Source organism: Lepeophtheirus salmonis, chromosome 13 (genome assembly GCF_016086655.4).
Source record: "Lepeophtheirus salmonis chromosome 13, UVic_Lsal_1.4, whole genome shotgun sequence".
NCBI classification, from domain to species: Eukaryota; Metazoa; Arthropoda; class Copepoda; order Siphonostomatoida; family Caligidae; genus Lepeophtheirus; species Lepeophtheirus salmonis.
In genome coordinates this window covers 17,966,540-17,987,663 of record NC_052143.2, presented here as the reverse complement: position 1 = coordinate 17,987,663, position 21,124 = coordinate 17,966,540, and the positions used below count along the sequence as shown (strand labels likewise).

General features: G+C 31.0%; 3 long non-coding RNA genes across 3 annotated transcripts; 1 reads left to right on the top strand and 2 right to left on the bottom strand.

Moving 5' to 3' along the window:
• Window positions 1-355: 355 nt before the first annotated feature.
• LOC139906972 (uncharacterized) lies at window positions 356-3,271 on the bottom strand. Its single transcript, XR_011783253.1, has 4 exons — window positions 3,036-3,271; window positions 1,890-2,949; window positions 547-1,833; window positions 356-478 (listed from the first exon to the last, which is right to left on the bottom strand). It is a non-coding gene; the product is annotated as an uncharacterized lncRNA (long non-coding RNA).
• A 1,941-nt stretch (window positions 3,272-5,212) lies between these two features.
• On the top strand, window positions 5,213-6,237 carry LOC121128205 (uncharacterized). The gene is made up of 2 exons (XR_005868094.2): window positions 5,213-5,499; window positions 5,625-6,237. It is a non-coding gene; the product is annotated as an uncharacterized lncRNA (long non-coding RNA).
• Window positions 6,238-18,983: 12,746 nt separating this feature from the next.
• LOC139907065 (uncharacterized) lies at window positions 18,984-20,628 on the bottom strand. Its single transcript, XR_011783380.1, has 2 exons — window positions 19,951-20,628; window positions 18,984-19,897 (listed from the first exon to the last, which is right to left on the bottom strand). It is a non-coding gene; the product is annotated as an uncharacterized lncRNA (long non-coding RNA).
• Between the last annotated feature and the right edge of the window lie 496 nt (window positions 20,629-21,124).

Genomic DNA, 21,124 nt, shown 5'->3' with positions numbered 1-21,124 from the left:
TAGAGAAACAAGGTACTACTTCCAACCTATCGGTATAGAAAAGGCAAAATGACGTCAGAAAAGAAGTCCTTAGGATAAAAAAAAATAATTTGTTTACTAAATATATTTATAATACGCATTGAAAAAAGTTTCAAATAAAAATTAATTAATATAGGTACTTTTCTTAATATATTTTACTGAATGTTTTTAAATATCCTCAATTGAAAGATAACTCTATTCACTTACCTGAAAATTGAGAACATGGTAGTTTTTTGTAATGAATGGTAAATGTATTGAAAATACAATTTAAATTATTTATGTAACCCTTGAACGTATTTTGAGTAAAAATTAACTTTTTTTGAATTAATACAAGCTGTTAATATTTATTGGTGTGCTTTTTTATTACAAAATACTAAAAATAGATCTTATCTTCTGAATTATACACGTAAATATTACAAATCCAAACATCAAATAAATGTCAAATCAATATTATCAAAAACTATTAAATTTGAAAATATAAATTTATAAAAAACAAAATTTTCAACTGATGATTTTTTTTTACATTACGATGAGTTTTTATTGGTCTCTTTTTAAATTTATCCTGAAATTTTTTTTCTTTCAATATTTTAATTCTTGTACAATTCTTTAATCTAAAATATTTTTTAATCACTTCTGAAACTTGATTAAGTTTTTCAATAACATATTTATCTCCACAAATTCCATCTACTTGAATTTTTTTCTTCAAATATGTTTGTGTTTTTTAAAGCTTCTACTAGATGCTGCGAAGGTTATATTAATCCGTCTTTAGGAACACTTTGAAGCGAGAGAGATATATCTGAAGAATTCAAGCAACTGGTTTGTTAGATAAATGAGGGCACTCCTCTTGAAATTTATAGACAATCCAGCCATACATACAAATAAATCCCTGATCGTCCGTAAAAATGTCTTCAAAGTTTGAGTCTTGGATAGCTTGGTTTGTAAAAGTAAACTCGGGAGGATAATCATCATCTGTAAAAGCAACAAAAAATTCAGACTATAGTTTTTCATTGAATGTATGAGCCATTGAAGCTGTAATGAATTGCTCATCTTCAATATGATCAAATCTGTTGGATTCATCTAATGTAGCTCCAGCTCCTTGTTTACTGTTATATTGAACTGGAGCGAATGGTACAACAAATTCGGCTTGTTACCCAAGCATAAGAAGACATATACGATGGAGCGTATCTACACAAATTGAATGGTCATTAGGTCTACCTAGTTGACGCAACTGCGAAAAGAAATTTTTAATAGAGACTTGATTATAACAAGAAGTCATTATAAATTCAACTCCATAACGGTCTTTCACATGCGGAAACATTGGTATAGGGGCACTTGTTGTCATTATAATTCCTTTTTGGAAAGGTCAAATATGTTGATGAGTACCCAATTTCCGTCATTCTCCATTTGTGTCACGACTTCTTCGAGCACATACAGTTGTTTATGTAGATGAACCCCACCATAACTACATTGACGTTTTTCGATATCGTATTTTCGTAGGGAGATAAATTCCTATTTTTCTTTCAATTCGGCACAATGAATTTTTACGAAAATTGCCAATTCATGACTCAGTAATTCAGTCGCTATGTGTACACGTTGGCGACCATTTCCTTGTCAATTAATGTGAAGGGGCTTTAATTTATGAAGTAGCGTTAGATATCCTACAAATTGCCTCCAAGTACATTTTTGAACAATTCTTTATGTAAACTTCCCCTCCCCCGTTCGGAAGTCTAAATCCACTTGAAAGTAAAAATTTTCTACCAAGTTTTATTAGATGTGGATGATCCACCATGATAAAAAAAATTCCATTAGAATCTTCTAAAAAATTATAAATACATTGTAATATATTATTAACAAATATGATGATTATCTACCGGGATGAGTAAAATATGATTTATTATTTTATATACCAAACTCTGCCCAAAGTCTTTTATTAGTGGGGCCCATATCGCTTAATATCTGTATCAGTTAACCACTGCTCTTTTCTATTTCCATTATGCCTTGAGATAAAATGTATTTTACAATGTGTTGGTCGAATCCCAAGTGTCCGGGCTGCTACTATACACAAAGTAATCTACACGCATACATACTTGCAATTGTTTGAATGGACCAAAGACTTGATCTAATGAAGGATCAATGGTTTCAGAAATTTAAACTTCATCAAAATATAAAACCGTTAGATCAAAATTTAGTATTGCTAAATAATAAAAGTATTTTTCATTACTTCAAACCCATTCTACAAAAATCCTACGTCAAGGTTTAAGTCTTTAATCTAACTTGAGAGAGTAAATGGAGCAGGAAGGCAAAAAGAAGTTATCCATCCCTAAGAAACTAAGCTCTTAGGGATATGGTTCTGAGAAGAAATTCATCAATGATTTCTTCGTATGTAAAATTTCCAGGACGATTTTTCTCCTCAATAAAAAGTTAACTTTTTTTGTACTCAGAACTTTCTCATAAAGGACATCTTTGACTAACTGAGATGCATTAAGTCTTTTTCAATTCTTCTCAAACTTTAAAGTTGTTTAAGCCGGCGAATTTGAAGTTTAAACTGAAGTATTTCCTGTTGACATTTTTCATTTAACGATTTCGGTACTCAAATATCAGAGACTGATTCCTCAGTTGATGTATTCATTAAAACAAATTTTGATTCTTCAGTTTCTTACACAAAGTTCAAAATTTCATTAGACACCTTCGTATTAATAATACCTTCCTTGGCATTTTCGAGTCTATTCACAAGGTCAACCTTATTACAAGTTACTGGTTAGCCGTAGACTTTTTGTTGCTTTTTAGATTCTTAACCTTTTGGCGAATAACAGAAAGTACTTTCGAGGACTCCAATAAATGACTCAACATCTCACTTTGTTCCTTTTGCTCTTCTCTAAAAGTTCTTGAGGACTCTTCATTTTCAATGGATTTTGAGGAATTGATGTTTGCCTGGAATTTAGATTTTAACATTATTTTATAATTTGTTTCAGGAATCAACTGATACATTTAAGTGCATGTCTCAAATGAATCATTACTAAAATGCATGCTGCATATTTATTCAGAGTTGAGCCCAATTTCTTTCAAACGAGGATCAGATGGGAATTAATGGTAAGATGCTTCATGAAAGGTTGGGCAATTGAAGACAAGACCCATTCTTTCGGAAGTCATTTTTAACCTTTTCGGGGATGGAGATGACTCCGAACTTAGATTTACACTTTCTTCCATTCTCATTGATTAAGTGGTCACCTTACACTAAAGAATTAACAATACTAAAGAAGACAGTAAGTTAGTAGTACAATCTTATCAACAAGATTATCTAGCTTATGTTATTTTCAATGAAAGAAGAATATATATTTCTCCGGATTGTTATATAAATTCATATATACTTCTTTTCAGGTAAATAATTATAGAAAAGTACTTATAATAATAAAGTTTTATTTGTAACTTTTTTCAAAGCTATTATATTTAGTTTATTTTGTAAGTAAATTATTTTTTAATACTAAGGACTTCTTATGTAACGTCACTTTCCGTTTTCTACATTGGTCACGATGTTACCTCGCTAATATAAAATACCCTGTGTATTTTGTTGTCAGCTGTCGATTCCCTCTTCTCGCTTGCACGTCAAAGCTATTTCATAATCTATTCTTTTTGATAAATAAACAAATTAATAAGTTATAATAATTTCTTATTGATCCTTCGTTGGTTATATATTAATATAATATATATCGGCCATTTTACTATTTATATGTAGAAATTTTGGCCATCATATATAAATACAAATGTAAAGTAAATTATAACTAAAGGACGCTAGCCAAAGAGTCGACACTCAAGGCAAGGAAGGTAGGATTTAATAGTTCTCAATTCTAGTTAGCTTAAAATTAGAAGCTGCTACATGTTCCTCCAAACATGCAGCCAGTTTGAACTGGATGTCTCTCCCCCCTAGTGAAAAGAACTAAGGGCAACTACGTCACAATAATAACACGATGTTATAAGTCGGTGTTAGGAACATAGCCTTCCTTGTTTTTTGATTAAATTGTTTATTTTTCCTTTAATCGCTTTTTCCCTAGACCCGATTAAGTATAAGTATAACTAATCTTTTAAAAAAATATTTCTAAGCAATATTATAATACAGTATCGAATAACATACTATGTAGATTTTGATAATATGTGATTCATATTAAAAATGGTCAAGAAATATTATGACAGTGATAGTCTAGGAGTACATAAGATATAAATGGCAGTTGGTGTGATTGACTTATTTGGCCAACCACAAGATGATATTCTGTATTTTTTGGTTTCTTTTTGGATGAAAGGGTGCGTAATACAATAAAAGTAACGACGTGAGGTAGGTTGAAAGGATCGTCTTTATTTTTTCTTGGCAGATACACATGAGCAGCTTTTGGTTGCAAACATTTTTTGCCTAACGGATATTTCGCCGAATTCCCATTGGGACATTTGGCCGAAAAATGATATTAAATTTATTTATATATACGATTGCATATTTTAATTCAATTTAAAATGATATTATGATAAATAGGTATTGTTCATTTGTGATATAGGTAAATTATTTATCTTTTGCATAAAATTTTTTATATTCATTAATGCACATTATATAAGCCCAACATAGTAGTTGTTCATTGTAAATTGATTGTACTCAAAATTGCTGAAAATTTTTATTACAGCGAGGTCAAATTGTCTTGACCATTATTATTATGAGACAAAGTTGTAGTGGAGAATATAATCGTGAATCAACATCACTGTAAGCAATATACTGTAATAGCTAGAATTCACTGTAAATAATTTCATTGCAAGACATTATTATCCTGTGCAATTTTATTGCTATTTATATTCTATTCGGACAACAAAATAATGGAATGATTAAGAAACTTACCATTAAACACCCCATTTAATATCCCCAGCCGACAGATTGTACAGGTAAAGCGAAGGGCTTCAAAGCAGTTTAAAGTGCACATCTGCGTCGTTTCTATACATTTATAACTCTTTTATAATAATAAGCTATAACCAGTGATGAAAATCTGTTGTATTTTTTAGCTGGTCCTTATTTTGGAATTGGTAATTTTCTTTTCCTTAGCAGTTGGCATAATTATGTAATTACTGAGTAGTGAACATCCTTTCCTAAATATATTTAATTATATTCAAAACCTGATTGAACATTCGTGTGCTCATAAAAAAAGGGGGAAAAAAATGTGCGTTGTTTACTTATATTCGTTTGTAAACACATCACCAGGGAGTAGCGCCACATTATGGAAAAATAATAAACCTTGTATAATAATTATGATTCTCCGGCCAAAGAATACTAGTTACTAGCTAGAGAAAGACTTCAGACGAATTTGAGTCACGTGTTGATAAAAGTCCTTTAGTTTTATTACTCATAATTACTTGAGACTTTATGAAAGTGATTTTATTAAGTGATTATTAAATAAAAAGTATTCTTCACTCAAATTGATTCTTCCAAAGATGAGTTGAACAGCCCAAGAAGTAAGTTTAAATAAATAAAAAATGTATGAAGTCCTTCTCAGTTCTCGCTAGTAGTACTTGAATTACAATTTGGATTTAAATCCATTACAACTAACCCATCTATTAATGAATGTTACTATTACAAGGTTAGGCAACAAGAAAATTGCTTTTTTCTTTCTTCGGAAAGAGTTTCTAGATGAATATGGAGTTTGGACTGCCTCTCCTCATTTCGATGCTAATAGTAATATCAAATAAGTTCAATCCTCAGAATCTGTTTCTTTAGCGAGCAAAGACTGAATTCACCAAGATAACAAAGAGCTATCATCCTTTTGGATTAGGATCTTTCAAGAAATACTAATATAGTCCATTCATGAATTACTCATTCTCATGAAGTTGAGAAAAGGAACCAACATTTCTTCTTATGAAAGTCAAGATTATTTTTATTGAGTAATGATTACTCTTTTGCTTCTTTAAATAAAGACAACAACTGCCAACATCTATAAATAATTTATCTTCATACAATTTATATAAATATCAATACTTGTATGTTTATCGAAGCCCTCAGATCTCTGATGCAAGGGAAATAAATAACTATGTTTTAATATTTTTTTGTAAAATGTTTTAGCATTTTTGAATTAGATACTCAAGACTGATATTTATCACTTTGACTTTAAATAAATACATGATCATATCCATATGGTCCTTTTAAATATATTTTTGTATTCTGAAATACATTTCGATTTATTTATATAGTATCTACCTTATAATTGTTTTTATTAAGTTAGGAGCTTAAATGCAATTATTTATTTTAGAATCCATTGGATGTCTTATACCAAATTATTTGATTTAAGTTTATTTAATCCCTTGTTTGAATATTATAATATAATTGAAAATTAGTAAAAAATAGTGATTCCCATACTACGCATACAATTTCATAATTTAGGAAGAGGAAGGGCATCCGGAAATTGATTATGAGGATTACAACAGCTCTTTTAAATATTTGATTAGAAATCGATAAGATCCAAGATCATTCTCATCTTTAGGAATTTCGATACTACTTAACTCTTCCTCAATTGTGTGCTACGAGAACCAACTATCCTGGCGCCGCGCGGACTCTACTTGAACAATAAATATAAGAAACCCAACACAAGCTCTCTTGAGTCAAATGAACAAGTACTATTTTCCCGTCACACTCAAAAGGGACTTGTTTCTTATGACTAAAGTTGATAATATTATAGAGAAAAATGCGTGCAAGAAGAAGGGGGAAAAAATACGTATGGTATCATTGTTTAAAATACTGATGTGATTATCAGCTGCCTGCTTTATTATGATTTTTAAGGGTATAACGAAAGTATTTACTAGCAAAATGTTTAATGAAGATATACTAAGTGGATATGACTTAGACATTTTTTATCCGTTACAGTAGATTTGAAAAAGTCACACTCCATGAAAGTGTAATTAATTATGAACCATAATCTCAGAATAATAACTAATGAAACGACAAAGTAGAGGATTCCGAAATATATTTGAAGTTCCAAGTTTTAAAAAGAAGGCAGGCTTAAATTGAATATAATCTATATACTAAAAAATAAACAATCATAGATTTATGTTAAATATACAAAATTAAACAATTAGAATCATAATAATTAATAATAACACAGGATAGATATATCTCTACAGATGAGATATAAATGATTATTAATGATAAAGTAAATGTCAAAATCATAAAATTAGACAATAAATATACTAATAAAAAAATGTTAGAATTAAATCCATATTAAAAATTTAGAGCAAAAGCTAATTATGTAGTAATGTCCGGCGATATTAGTCCTTATTAAGAGCATCAAAAAAAAAAAAAAAAATCCCAGCTATTTATGCTTATATAACATATCATGAAGGATACACACAATTCCTAATTATAATGCTACACCCAATGCAACTACCCCATTGTTGTGACCATTTAAGAAGATATTTTTGCCTTTTATTAGTTTTCTGAACACCATTTCTTGGAGCTTATTAACCATAGCTAATCCTTAAGTGATAAAAAAGTAATATTTATTGACTAGGTAATATTGGAAAACCTAATAATCATTAATGAAAATTGATAAAGAAGACGTGAAACTAAAAGAAGAATTAACATTTGACTCTTATCGATGTTTTTAAATTGAACATTCGATAAGAAGAAAATGTCATGTGGGTTATACCCAAGTCTTTAAGTGAAGAAATTAGTGTCAGACAAACTAGTTGTGAACCATCCGAAGCTACTATCCCCGTTGCTGTGACCATTTAAGCAGTTGTTTTTGCCATTTAATGAGTTGTGTATCATAATGCTTGATATTTTTAGCTAAAATAGAATCATATTTTATGGTTAGATTTAAAAAAAAAATGAATACCTACTGTTAAATAGTACAAAATTCAGAGTTCCATTTCGAAATTATCAAATATTTTATACTTTTTACTGATAACTTTGATCGTAATTTGGTATGGATGACTCAAAACATGCTGTAAATTATCTCAACTTCACAATTTACAATGGGGGTATTTCTATAAATGAAATCAGCCCAGCAAGCCCAGCTTGTTGCTGCATAACCTTGTTCTAGTAACATTTGCCCAGCCATTCTCTTGTTGCCTAACTTTTTTCTAGTAACATTCGAATTTTGAGTCATTAAAAGATTTCTAACGATTAAGTCTTTAAACAATTTTTCTATTCATTATTATTTTAGGGACTTCAATAAACGATCCTATACATACCTATATTTCAATTTGTTACACTGTACTAATTTTGCCAATTACAAAATATTGTAAGTTTTTATTAACTTAAAATATATTTCTAGTTACCGTGATTGCACCTTACATTTAAAGAGAGGTATTATTACTAATTTAAACAAATGTTTTAAAAATGAATCAAGGATAGAGATAAATCTTTCTGATGAGTCGACATGAAATTATCCAATTGGTAAATCGTTCATTGAAAATAACATTTTAAAAAAATATAAGAAAAATAAGGAAGGCATCTGGTAGGTCCACTCACCTTATTGGAAGGGATGCCATAGTTAGAATCCATGTGTGAAACTCCTTAATTTTTCCACAAAATTGGTACCTTTTATGCATAACTCAATTTACGGAAAAATTTGCACACAGAATAAAATAATTCTTCTGTCGAATTATATTAAACATGAAGAAAATATTTACTCATATTAATTGGAGGATTAAACGGCACTTGCAGCTTATTTTGAGGTCTTTGTGACGGGTTTAGCTGTCTCTCATTTCAAACATGATTATTCTAATTCAACCATTTATACTAGCATGATTGATGATAGAGTACAAATGTGTAAAAAATACCATATGTGTCCTGAAAACGTGACATAGGGGTAGGCATTGAGACTTGATAGCCCTGTATAATACATGAAATTATGCAACTCAACTTCATATTTTAAAATATCTTATCGACAATAAATATAAGAAACCCAACTCAAGCTCTCTTGAGTCAAATGAACAAGTACTATTTTCCCGTCACACTCAAAAGGGACTTGTTTCTTATGACTAAAGTTGATAATATTGTAGAGAAAAACGCGTGCAAGGAGAAGGGGGAAAAAATACGTATGGTATCATTGTTTAAAATACTGATGTGATTATCATCTTCCTGCTTTATTATGATTTTTGAGGGTATAACGAAAGTATGCATTAGCAAAATGTTTAATGAAGATATACTAAGTGGATTTGACTTAGACGTTTTTTATCCGTTACAATAGGTTTGATGACGTCACACTCCATGAAATTGTAATGCATTATGAACCTTATTCTCAGAATAATAGCTAATGAAACGACAAAGTAGAGTATTTCGAAATATATTTGAAGTTCCAAGTTTAAAAAAAGAAGGCGTTAGTTAAATATAATCTACATAATAAAAAATATACCATCATACAGTTATGTTAAATATACAAAATTAAACAATTGGATTCATATAACTAATAACAATAAATTATATATACAGAATATTGAAATAATAGATTGATCCAAATAATATTTTCTTGTTCGGACACCGGAATCCAGTTAAATATGTCATAACTTTAGGTTGCAAAACACAAGCGAGACGTGGAGTTTAATCAAAAAGATAATCACCTCTCTTCTTCATGTGGAAGTTGCTATATACAATTGTGCACAGGATAGATATATATCTACCGATGAGATCTAACTAATTATTAATAATCAGGATAGATATATCTCTACAGATGAGATATAAATGATTATTAATGATAAAGTAAATGTCAAAATCATAAAATTAGACAATAAATATACTAATAAAAAAATGTTTTAAATAAATTCATCTTAAAGATTTAGTGCAAAAGCTAATTATGTAGTAATGTCCGGCGATATTACTCCTTATTAAGAGCATCAAAAAAGATATTTTCCCCGTTATTTATGCTTATATAACAACTACTATTATCATGAAGGATATACACAATTGCTAATTATAATGCTACACCCAATGTAACTACCCCCGTTGTTGTGACCATTTAAGTAGTTGTTTTTGCCTTTTATGAGTTTTCTGAACACCATTTCTTGGAGCCTATCAACCATAGCTAAGCCTTAAGTGATAAAAAAAGTAATATTTATTGGCTATGTCATATTGGAAAATCTAATTATCATACCCAAGCCTTTAAGTGAAGAAACTAGTCTCAGACAAACTAGTTGCGAACCATCCAAAGCTACTACCCCCATTGTTGTGACCATTTAAGCAGTTGTTTTTGCCATTTAATGAGTTGTGTATCATAATGCTTGATATTTTTAGTTAAAATAGAATCATATTTTATGGTTAGATTTAAAAAAAAATGAATACCTACTGTTAAATAGTACAAAATTCAGAGTTCCATTTCGAAATGATCAAATATTTTATACTTTTTACTGATAACTTTGATCGTAATTTGGTATGGATGACTCAAAACATGCTGTAAATTATCTCAACTTCACAATTTACAATGGGGGTATTTCTATAAATGACATCATTATCAACATCCTCCATTAATTTAATGATGGTTCCTCGGGAAGGGATAGGTTTACCCGTGAATTTCTCCATAATTTTTTTGAACGTAGGAGGATTAGCAATGGATAATGGTATATTACATGCAGTAAGCATCTTGGTGAGATCAGAGTTAAAGTCTGACTTGATGTATTCATCATTCACTTGATTTTATAGATGAATATCCATGCTCTTGATATGAGATGAGGATAAGGAGTGGCGTGTAATTCTAGACAGGGGACTAAAGCACATTTATCCGACAAACCATCTGTTTCTCATCCGGTAAGTATTTTCCAAATTCCTGGTCCCCCATTTTTATAAATCCAGACAGAAAAAGACGTTATTTTAGGCATTTTATTCTTTCTCCATCGACTATCAGCATCTAATATTATGTTATTATTGAATAATAAGGCGAAAATTGGTAACGTTCTTGATAAAGGAAGATGTTTATTATTTAATGAATGATGCCATAAGTGTTTATTCTTTTCTCCTTGCACGCTTTTGTTTCTACTCTAGATAGATCACATATCTGATTAAAAACAATTTATGTTTGATATTTTTTCATAGTCGATTAAAAACAAAGAAACTCTTTTACATACATATATATTATACCTACACTCCAAGTCATAAATATTATATAGTTATGTAAAAGGATATTGCACTACATCAATAATAGTAGGAGGGGTCTAGATATTTGGCAAAGGATTTGCTTAACTTTTATAGAGTTGTAATAAATACATTATGTCGTATCAATTACACGGCTATCAGATGTCATCAATTCCATGCATTTCCCTTCCATTTTGTCGTTTTGATTGTGAATGATTAAGAATTCAATATATATATAAATGTTTCATTTAGCCTTATAGAGAATGAACAGTGTACATAAAAAGAGATGAGTAGACTGTGCATGGCTACATACAACAATTCTGACCTATTTGATGTACATATAATAAATTATGATGTAGTCAAGTTATATTTATTATAATAAAATAAGAACCATTTCGTAATTTGTGATGGAATGCGATAGGAGGAGCGGCTTGATTGATTTCTTTGCTTATTATTGGAAATACATGTACAATTTACATATATGTACATACATAAATCCAAGGCTCCAGTAGGAAATAAGTATATACAGGGTGTGGATTTTAAATCCGGAACAAGCTTAGACCCCAGTATCTTGGCAACCCTGAGATCTATGTTTATAAAACTGTGCTCATCAAATTCAACGGACAAAACTGTGAAAAAAAAAAATACAAAATACTCTAGAAATCCTCCGAATATGAACACTGTGCGGCTATTATTGTATGCTTCCGTGCCGGATGCACGACCAAGGGCACAAATAACACCATAGATAATTATGGTGAAGTGCTTAAGTTGATGTTAACAGATCCAGTATTATGCTAGAATTTTAAATTGGGACAGTTTGTCTAAATTGGGTAATCGGAATGGTAAAGACCTGCGTTTTTATACCTTTATGTTTGTGGGTAAAGGATATGTAGCCTCCTAGGTCGTTGGATCATAGTGGCTATCTCAATTCTTTTTTTTTTTTTCTTTGTTTAAAAATTAATTTTTGTGTACTCCTGAATTTTATCAGATGACCTTTTTTTAGAAAATAAATATTAAAAAAATATTACTCTCTGTTTTCTCATGATTTTTTTTCTAACAAAGGTGATAATTTTTTCTTGATCAAGACAATAATCAGGACACCCCTGGATTTGAACCACTTGGACTTCCATGTGTGGGGTGTCGTCTTGGAGAGAGAGTCCAATAAACGTGCACCTAACACTGTTGACACACTCAAGTCTGGAGATAGTGACCAACATGGAGGATGAGTTCCTTATCAAGGCCTGTGCTAGGTTCAGGTTGGAGGTTGCGGTTGAAGCTGGAAGTGGTTGTTTAGAGTGATTGACTTCACCATGGACCCCGTCATGTAAAAGCAAAATATTTGTGAATTGCTGAATTAATTTTGGGAAATAAACTATAATATATATAAGAAAATAGTTTCGCCAGGTGAAGCGAAGAATATATTATTAGGGTAAGAGGAGAGGGATTTCGATTTTTCGAGATATTCGGACAATTAGCACTTTGGAGGATCATGAAAGTAGATGGAAGGTCTCATTATATGGAGGAGGTTATGAATTTGTCTCCTATAGAGTATGTGTATATGGGAAGGAGGAGTCGATCTGTGGACTATGTAAACCACTATTACTTTTTTTATTTATTAAGAGATTGTAATAATGGAATTTCAAATTTCCGCAGACTCCAATTTTTAGATACAAGGAGAAATTATGACTTGTGGGCAAACTTATACAATATAACCATCCATACCTTGTATGTATATAAGTATCTAGATCCATCTTATTCCCTTTGACTACATTTCCTAATAAATTCATGGATGAAATATAATACATATTCCTCAGACGTCGTTTTTAAGAGATTTAGTTAAACAGCTATTTATTTAAATTAACCCTTCTAAACTTTTAATAAATTATCATTATCCAACTGGATACTTAGTACATACTATCAAAAAACCCATCTCTCCTTACAAATAACTTCAAGGACTCTTTAATTTTTTTTTGTTTTTTATTTGTTTCTTGATCACGTATCTATGTACATAGATCGGCTCTGACATAATTCTCAAACCAAATAAAGATGCTTTTCAATGCATGAACATGTAGAGGTACCAGTTACTGCACACGTCTCTCCATTCTCTTTCCATCGGTGTTTTTCCTACTTCTTAGAAGCATAAATTTTGGATTGTTTATTGAGAGTTACACCAACATTTGTATTTATTTATAAGTAAACAAATCATATTTTCTATGCCTCGTGTGCTCGAAGGCCTTCCTTCCATTTACTTATGATATATATTATATAGGTTCATGCTTACATATTCCTACATTGATGGGCCTAAATATTAAATCCCTATGTTAGAAACAATTTATTTTAAATGGTCAATATGCAAATGTGAATATGAGATAATGTGTAGTTCAGGGTAGCTTAAATACTCTTAAGTATCTCCAATTGTATATATATTTTCAAGTTATTGGTACATCTATATTTGTTGCATATATATGTATGTTACCCCAAGTGGAGTACATAGTATTAGAGTACCAAAGATATATATGTATAGATGGGGAGTGAAGGATAGAACAAGGACAAGAGAATAAGTCCCTAAATAAAGAACTATAAGAATATATTACATGGTATCAGAAGTGGGATAAAGTATCCAGAATAATGGAGGAGGAAGCAGTGACGTATACCTTGACTCCAAATGGGGCTATGAGCACTATGATACCGCCTCCAGCTCCTCTGGTAGTGAGAAGGGATACGGCCTATAATTGGGAACAGTTCAAAATGAAGTTTGATATCTATATGAACTGTTTTCAAGATATTAGAGATTCGGTTAAGGCATCGATATTCCTTTCAACAGTAGGACAGGAGGCGTTGGAAATATACAGAGATTTTGAACTATCAGACGCCGAGAGATTTAAGAACGAGGTGGTGAGGGGAAAGTTTGAAGAATATTTTAGTCCAAAAAAAAGGTGATGTTTGAGTCCTATAGTTCTGGTCCGTAGGAAAAGGAGAGGCAGAAAGTTGGGAGAATTTCTATTCGCAGATTAGGCGAATGTCTGCCAATTGTGAATTTGTGTCTCAGCAGGAGATAAACTTGAGAGACAAATTGGTGTTCTCTCTACCGGACTCGCAAGAAGATGCAAAAAAGACACTGCTGTCTAGGGCAGAACTCACCTTAGATCTATACCTAAAGGAAATGAGATTTTATGAGAAAAAAAAAAAACAATTAATGGGAATGAGGTGCGTATCCCAGGAGATGAACAGTCTAAAAATGGATAATACAAAATGTTACGGAGAGAAAAGAGAGCTTTGTCGACGGTGTGGAGCTAAGTAACAACACAAACAAACAGAATGCCCAGCTCAAAAATACAAGGCAAAGTGTCGAAAGTGTGAAAAGGTGGTACACTGCGCAAGGATGTGCTGGAGAAACCAGGATAAAAATCGAAGAGTAGAGGAGGTTGTGGATGACACCAGATATTCAAGAGATAAACACTTCTCCGTAGTTTTTTCTAGATACCATTGAGGAGGAAGAGTGTGGTAGAGCATTATACATTACCATGTTGGCTAATGGGATACCTGTCAAAGTAAAGTTGGATACAGGAGCTAATGTTGTAAAGAAGGCTGTGAGAATACGTTTATGAGTGGATTATCAAAAACTGAATGGATATATTCGGATTCCTAGGTATCCAATAGGTTCGTGTCACAGCATAATAGCTCGAATAAAAGGAGGTTATTTTTCAAAGTAGGATGCAGTTATGGGATTCTATCATATTCGTTTAGATGAAGAGAGCATTCTCCTCACTATATTTATCAACCCCATAGGGGGGTATAAATTCAATCGTTTCCCATTCGAAATTTCGAGTAGACCAGGCGAAACTGAGCCAGTTATTAGATCCTGTTGAAGGTGTGCATCTACATATCGATGACATTTTGGTCACTAGAATTGATAAGGAGTCCCACAATACCAGGCTAAAGAAAGTACAAGATATTCTAAAGAGAAATAGAGTTCAGCTGAATGGAGATAAGTGTATCCGAGGAGTTACTGAAGTAAAATTTTTGGGCTACGTGATATCAGCAGATGGAATCAAGGTTGATCCAGGAAGAATAAGAGCAATCTACAATCTAGCAATCTCTGATAGACTACATCGGTTGCATGAAGGACATTTGGGCATAAGTGAAACAAAGTTAAGGGCGAATGAGTCCGTATTCTGGCCGGGTTTGAATCGACAAATAGAACAGACGATATATTCATGTGGAAAGTGCAGGGAGTTTGAAAGCAAGAGGAAGTTACCTTTGATATGTAGTGAGTTGCCATCAGGACCATGGAAACTTGTTGATTGTGATTAATTTATGTTTCAAAGAAAATACTATCTTATAGTAGTGGACTATTACAGTGGATATATTGAAATGGAAGAGCTTAAGAGTCAAAGTCCACATCAATAGTATGAGTACGGAAGTCAGTATTTGCTAGAGATGGTATTCCTGAGACGTTGGTTTCAGACAAGGGGCCATGTTTTACGAGACGGGAGTTTTGCAAAGGAGTGGGGGTTTAATCAGACTTTCTCATGTCCAAAATAGCCACTCCAGAATGGTATGGCTGAAAGAGGCGTGCAAACCGTAAAGCACTTTTTGAAAAAAAAATCGAGATATATAACCCGGGTTACAGGCTTACAAGTTGGTTCTATCGCAAAATGGAAAATCACCTGCTTAGCTCCTCTTTAATAAGGAGGTCAGAACAAAGGTGCCAAGGATTATAAGGAAGCTGGAGGATGAGGAACGGAGAAAAATTGAGGACAGCAACGAAAGTCTAGTGAAAATTATTATAATGGACATCATCGAGTGTTTCGAAAAATAAACTTGGAGAGAGGGAACATCGTAAAGGTACCAGACCTAAACAGAGAGAGATACATCGAAAATAGAAATGGGACATGGGTGAGCGTCAAAATAGGATAGCAAGGCTATGTCAGAACTCTGGCACAAGTACGAAAGGTGGAATTTTGAAGGAAGAAAAGATGGATTGTTTATATTTGTATTAAAAAAAAATTGTTTATGTAAAAAAAGGGTGATGTTGCATATATATGTATGTTACCCCTAGCGGAGTATTAGAGTACTGAAGATATATATGTATAAATGGGGAGTGAAGAATGGAACAGGAACAAGGGAAGAAGTTCCAAAATAAAGAACTATAAGAATATATTACATATTCCTATTAAAGCATTAAACAAAGTAGCGAAACTCGATCGCTAGCCTGAGGAAAAAGAATGGTGTAGCGTTACAAATTTGTTCTCAAGATGTTGCTTTTCATTTTTCCGCCACCGAACCTAACAAATATAAATTAACCTTCAGTTAGGTTTGATGCGGTAAAGTTTGAATTTAAATATAGTAATATGGATTATCATTATCAACGAAACCCCTGAAATTCACCTTATCCATTTAGTTACTCAAATGTTATTGTTTATTATTACTGTTGTAATGTTTTGGAAATCAGGTATTGTCAATAATTACATGTTTGAGAATCGCAAAAATTAAATAAGTATATTTATAAACAGCAGCAAGTCGCCAAGAGTCCTTATTTCTTCGCTGCCAAATCACAAGATGGATAAGTATATACTTCATTGTCATATAGGATTCAAGATTTAAAATTTTCTCCGAGACAGTTAATAGTATTTCCTTATAGTGGTAGAGGATGATAGATATTCCCCTCCTTCACCAAGGACTTTTGTGAGAGGAAGATGAAAAACACCAAGCTGAACCCTCATCTATTGAAAGGACTTTTCTTACTCCAAGATTACTAGGACAATAGTTTTCCTGATTTCATAATACGAGGGATTTACCAAAGAATATACTAGTCACTACAATATATATCTACGATGTATTTATAATCAAGCACGCTAAGGTTTTCGAAGACTGAAGAGTTGTTTATTTTTTTACCAAAGAAAATAAACTGATACCATACTATAAGAATATGGTAGATGATTTGAATCCAGAGTGACCAGCTTTAGCTTTTCTGTTATAAAAAAATCTTGTCTTCCTGTACAAATCCATGTATAATATCGATACAACTTTAAATACTTAATATTTCGTCTTAATTATTATTGCTGTCATATTTTGACTTCAAAAAGTAAAAAGGCTTCAGCACATGAACCAAAGTAATTCATTACCTTAAAATTTGATATTCAAATTTCGAATTTAAATTAACTCATATGATCAAACTGAATTTAATTATTGAACATCCAATAAAATTATTGTATAAACGAGTTATAATAAGGTAAATAAGTTTTAAAAGGATAGTGTAAAGTTATTTAAATTTATTGACTTCAAAAATGAACTTAAAAGATCTTGATTTTTTTCTTAAACTTTGATAATACAATTTGTAATATATTTTAAACTAATTGTTGGTTGTGTTTGATAGTTATTGTATAGTAATAAATATATTTTATTTTTGAATTTTTACTTTTATTATTTATAAAAAGACATAATTACTGCATAGTTTATATTTATTAGCAAAAATTGAGCTTCATTTTCAAGCCAAATAAATGAAATTCCTTTTTGAACGCAATTCAAATCCAGTTTTTCCTTCAGTTCAGATAAAGACAAAAGACCATCATCATTCTCTGCTTATGAGTTCTACTTATAATTAATATAATTTTTTTTTTAGTTATATTTCTTTTAAATTTATCCACACTTATTTAACTTACTATTATAAGCATACGTTATAATACTATAATAAATTATCTTAATAATGTTCACTATTTCAATGTAACGATAAAGACATAATACTTTGTCATAATTAATATTTCTATATAATACCTTACTTCAAATAAAGTAAATAATAATATTATTTGAAATATTGAAATTCCCTACTCATCGTGAATGGATCTCTTCAATGTAGCAATCTTTTAATCTCCTTTGAAAGGAAGAAGTCGAATCTGCTCTCTTGAGATAGATGGTAAAATTAGAAGTATTTTTCTTCAATTTCCTCTTTCTGGCTTTGGTCTTATATCTTGGAGAACATACCTGAAGAGTTTTCGTATTTTGTCCCATCAAAAATACAAGGCCTGTTTTTTTGCAGTTGTAAGTTAAGTTGTATTTGGATTTACGAACAACAATTGCATGAGTGGTCTTAGCTTCAAATGGTGTGCAAAGTGTTTGTGTAACATCCGTTTCTTAGGTTAAACACTTGGGTATACTCCAAGGATTCGATCATGTAGATTTGGAATTTATTTATGATAATTTCAAGTCTTTTTAGTGTATTTAAGTATGATAGATTGAAGACAGATTTTATTTCTAAGTGTAAGCATTAGTTTTTGATTATTCATTGTTTAAAATATCATATTAATGACTTTCAGGGAAGACATTTAGGAGATCTAAAATATAGAAATATAAAAGTTATTTTTGTTAGTTTCACGAAGTAAATCAAGTATTCCTGAATTTGAAAATTGGACTACTTTTATATTAACTTTTCTTGTATACTTTTCAATATAGTTATAGAAGATTCTCATTTCTATTGTAGAATCACGTGATATTCTATCCTTCAAAATGGTAACTTTAATCAATAGTACCATACGTCTCGCTCCCGCTTTTTACATGCACTGGCTCGATGTACATCCCATGTATGATTGATATAGTTGATAATATTGTAGAGAAAAACGCGTGCGAGGAGGAGGGGGGAAAAAAGACATATGGTATCATTGTTTAAAATACTGATGTGATTATCATCTGCCTGCTTTATTATGATTTTTGAGGGTATAACTAATGTATTTATTAGCAAAATGTTTAATGAAGATATACTACGTATAATTGACTTCAACGTTTTTTATCCGTTACAGTAGATTTGAAAACGTCACACTCCATGAAATTGTAATTCATTATGAACCTTATTCTCAGAATAATAGCTAATGAAACGACAAAGTAGAGTATTTGAAATATATTTGAAGCTCAAAGTTTAAAAAAGAAGGCTTTAATTAAATATAATCTACATACTAAAAAATAAACCATTAAACATTTAAGTTAAATATACAAAATTAAACAATTAAAATCATATAACTATTAATAATAATAAATTATAAATACAGAATATTGAAATAATAGATTGATCCAAATAATATTTTCTTGTTCTGACATCGGAATTCAGTTAAATATGTCATAACTTTAGGTTGCAATACACAAGCGAGACGTGGAGTTTAATCAAAAAGATAATCACCCCTCTTCTTCATGTGGAAGTTGCTATATACAATTGTGCACAGGATAGATATATCTCTACCGATGAGATCTAACTAATTATTAATAATAAAGTAAATGTCAAAATCATAAAATTAGACAATAAATATACTAATAAAAAGATTTTATAAATAAATTCAACGTAAAGATTTAGAGCAAAAGCTAATTATGTAGTAATGTCCGGCGATATTACTCCCTATTAAGAGCATCAAAAAGATTTTTCCCCGTTATTTAGGTATGCTTATATAACAACATACTATTATCATGATGGATATACACAATTGTTAATTATAATGCAACACCCAATGTAACTACCCTCGTTGTTGTGACCATTTAAACAGTTGTTTTTGCCTTTTATGAGTTTTCTGAACACCATTTCTTGGAGCCCATAAACCATAGCTAAGCATTTAGTGATAAAAAAGTAATATTTATTGACTATGTAATATTGGAAAACCTAATTATCATACCCAAGTCTTAAAGAGAAGTAAGTAGTCTCAGACAAACTAGTTGCAAACCATCCAAAGCTACTACCCCGTTGTTGTGACCATTTAAGCAGTTGTTTTTGCCCTTTACTGAGTTGTGTATCATAATTCTTGATATGTTTAGCTAAAATAGAATCATATTTTATGGTTAGATTTAAAAAAAAATTGAATACTTACTGTGAGATAGTACAAAATTCAGAGTTCCATTTCGATATTCGTAAATACTTTTTACTGATAACTTGATCATCATTTGGTGTGGATGACTCAAAACATTTTTATATGTATTTCTATATATGACATCAGTACCAACATCCTCCATTAATTTAATGATGGTTCCTCGGGAACCAATATGTTTACCCTTGTATTTCTCCATAAATTTTTTGAACGTAGATGATTAGCAATGGATAAGGTTACATGCAATAAGCATCGTTGTGAGATCAAAGTTAAAGTCTGACTTGATGTATTCATCGTCAAATTGATTTTATAGATGAATATCCATACTCTTGTTATGAGATGAGGATAATGAGTGGCGTGTAATTCTAGACAGGGGACTAAAGGCATATTTATATCGACAAATCCGACAAACTATCTGTTTCTCATCCGGTAAGCATTTTCCAAATTCCTGGGCCTCCATTTTCATAAATCCAGACAGAAGGCGACGTCATTTTGGGGATTTTATTCAGTTCTCTATCGACTATCACCATCTCATATTATATTAATATTGAATAATAAAGGCGGGAATGATAACGTTCATGATTGATAGAAGAGGATGTATATTATTTAATCAATGATGCCATAAGTAATTCTTCTTTTCTCCTCGCACGTTTTTCTATTCTTACCAAATTTATCACCCTTAATGATTGAATAACACAAGTTTGAGTTAGTATTTTCAAAACTGATCACGTATTAAAAAGTTAAACAATCAACTTCTTCCCTTTAGCTGACATTGAAAATAACATACCCCTTCCTCAAGCAGTAGTTCATTACTCCAGACGGATTTTTTTTTAATCCACTACACTTTTTGACATTGTATTTTAATCTTATGATTAGATTTCAAAAATGAGAACGTGAGAATGAGACATATAATACACCTGGATTAAGAACCATATATATCTCAGCTACTTAATGACTTTTGGGGAACAAAATGAATTACTGCTATAAAGAGGAGAACTTTCGATATTTAAAATAGCAATATTGCAGGGAAGATGTTGTAATTTTATATAAATCCATCTACCTATATTTATTTTATTATACCATTTTTAAAACTATTATTACCCAAAATATAGGTAAGAATTCATCCTAAAGATGGAGATGTTAACCTCACAACGACTGTTTAATTCCAACAAATTGG